Genomic DNA, 2,834 nt, shown 5'->3' on the forward strand with positions numbered 1-2,834 from the left:
TACGTTTCAAGTTCTACAACACAATAAGTATTGCTAAAAGGAATAGCTCAAGAGGTAGATCAATAGAAGATGGATGGGAATCTCTGAAAAAGGCATTTGTAGAAGCTGGAAAGGAAAAGAATGGCACAGAGAAGATAACTGTGAAGAAACCACGGGTAAAAGAAAAAGTACTTCAGTTAATCGATGAGGGAAGGAAGTCTAAAAATGTTTAGGGAGATTCAGAAATACAAATGGTTCAAATGGCTCTAAGCACTATAGGACTTAACGTCTGAGGTCATCAGTCCCCTAGACTTAAAATACTTAAACCTAACTAACCTAAGGACACCACACACATACATGCCCGAGGCAGGATTCGAACCTGCGACCTTAGCAGCCGCGCGTGGTTCCGGACTGAAGCGTCTAGAACCGCTCGGCCATAGCGGTCGGCTCAGAAATACAGAAATACAAGTCACCTAGTAATGACATAAACAGAAAGTGCAGTGAAGCAAGGGAGACGCCTGTACGAAAAATGTAAAGTAATCGAAAAATGAATGATTGTCCGATGGACTGACTCAGTATACAGAAAAGTCAAAACAACATTAGATGAAATTAAAAGCAAAGGGCGGTAACATAAAGAATGCAATGAGAATTACTCTGTAAAATGAAGAGGAGAGAGAGGATAGGTGGGAAGTGTCTGATGAAGGATATAGGACAAGAAGCAGGAATTGATATAGAAGAAGCAGGATACCCAGTACAGCCAGAATTTAAAAGAGCTTTGGAAGGCAGAAGGTGTAGATAGCACTTCATCAGAATTTCTGACAGCATTGGGGGTAGTGGCAATAAAGCGACTATTCAATTTGGTGTGTAGAGTGTATGGGTCTCGCGAAATACCATCTGACTCACGGAAACGCATCATTCCCACAATTCCGATGACTGCTAGGTGCGTTAATTATCTCGTAACCAGCATAACAGCATATTCATCCAAGTTGCTGACAAGAACAATGTAGAGAAAAATGAAAAAGGAAATTGACGATCTATCTGTTAGATGACGATCAGTGTGACTTTAGGAAAGGTAAAGCCACCAGAGAGGCAGTTCTGGCGCTACGATTGATAATGGAGGCAAACTAAGGAAAAATCACAACACGTTCACGGTAAATGTCGACCTGGAGAAACCCTTCAGCATGTCAAATAGGAGAGATATTCGAAATGCTCAGAAAAATAGGGATAAACTACAGTTTAAGACAGGTAATATTCAGTATCTGCAAGAGCCATGACGGAACAATAAGATTGGAAGATCAAGAACGAAGTGCTTGGGTTACAAAGGATTTACGACAGGGATGTAGTCTTTCGCCGCTTCTGTTCAATCCTCACATAGAAGAACCAATGACGGAAATAAAACAGAACTTCAAGAGTGGAATGAAAGTTCAGGGATCAATGACAAGATTCGTTGGTGAGATTACTATCCTCAGTTAAAGAGGAATTGCAAGATCTACTAAATGGAATGAACGGTTTAATGAGTACAGAATATGGATTGAGAGTAAATGGGAGAAAGACAAAAGTAATCAGAAGTAGCAGGAATGAGAACAGCAAGAAACTTAACATCAGGACTGGTGATCACGAAGTAGATGAAGTCAACGAATTATGCTACCTAGGCAGCAAAATAACCAATGACAGATGGAGCAAGGAGGACGTCAAACACAAACTAGCAGTGACAAAAAGGGCATTCCTGGCCAAGAGAAGTCTACTAGTATCAAACGTAGACCTTGATTTGAGGAATAAATTTCTGAGAACATGCGTTTGGAGCACAGCATTGTGTGTTAATGACACATGGATTGTGGGGAAACCGGAACAACGGAAGACAGAAGCATTTGAGATGTGGTGCTGCAGAAGAATTTTGAAAACTGGGTAGACTGATAGGACGAGGAATGAGGAGGTTCTTTGCAGAATCGGCGAGGAAAGGATATTTGGATAACATTGACAATAAGAAGGGTCGGGACGGTAGGACATCTATTAAGATATCACGGAGAAGCTTCGCTTGTACTAGTGGTAGCTATAGAGGATAGAAACTGTAGAGGAGGACAGAACTTGGAATACATCCAGCGAATAATTGAGGACGCAGTTTGCAAGTGCTAGTCTGAGATGAAGAGATTAGCACAGGAGACGAATTAGTGGTGGGCTCCTTCAGACCAGTTACAAGACTCATGACTCAAAAAGAAAGAAAAGTAATTCCTAGGTGTTTAGTCGAATTGACAGTCTTTTAATTTGCCTGACTTACCATGTAAGCAAAATTTAACGGATTTCTTTTTAGAATGAGATATTCACTCATCAGCGGAGTGTGCGCTGATATGAAACTTCCAGGCAGATTAAAACTGTCTGCCAGACCGAGACTCGAACTCGGGACCTTTGCCTTTCGCGGGCAAGTGCTCTACCAACTGAGCTACCCATGCACGACTCACGCCCCCTTCTCACGGCTTTACTTCTGCCAGTACCTCGTCTCCTACTTTCCAAACTTTACAGAAGCTCTCCTGCGAAACTTGCAGAACTAGCACTCCTGAAAGAAAGGACATTGCGGAGACATGACTTAGCCACAGCTTGGGGGATGTTTCCAGAATGAGATTTTCCCTCTGCAGTGGAGTGTGCACTGATATGAAACTTCCTGGCAGATTAAAGCTGTGTGCCGGACCGAGACTCGAACTCGGGACCTAAGGCACTTAACTGCTAAGGTCATCAGTCCCTAAACTTACACACTACTTAAGCTAAATTATCTTAAGGACAAACACACACACCCATGCCCGAGGGAGGACTCGAACCTCCGCCGGGATTTCTTTTTGCACTCATGTGGATGATCTACACTT

At 42.5% G+C, this 2,834-nt stretch overlaps 1 non-coding gene across 1 annotated transcript; it reads right to left on the minus strand.

Annotated features, from left to right (window-relative positions):
• Positions 1-2,352: 2,352 nt before the first annotated feature.
• On the minus strand, positions 2,353-2,427 carry Trnas-cga. The gene has a single exon. It is a non-coding gene; the product is annotated as a tRNA-Ser (tRNA).
• Positions 2,428-2,834: the final 407 nt, after the last annotated feature.

This window comes from Schistocerca piceifrons, chromosome 6, assembly GCF_021461385.2.
Source record: "Schistocerca piceifrons isolate TAMUIC-IGC-003096 chromosome 6, iqSchPice1.1, whole genome shotgun sequence".
Lineage (NCBI taxonomy): Eukaryota > Metazoa > Arthropoda > Insecta > Orthoptera > Acrididae > Schistocerca > Schistocerca piceifrons.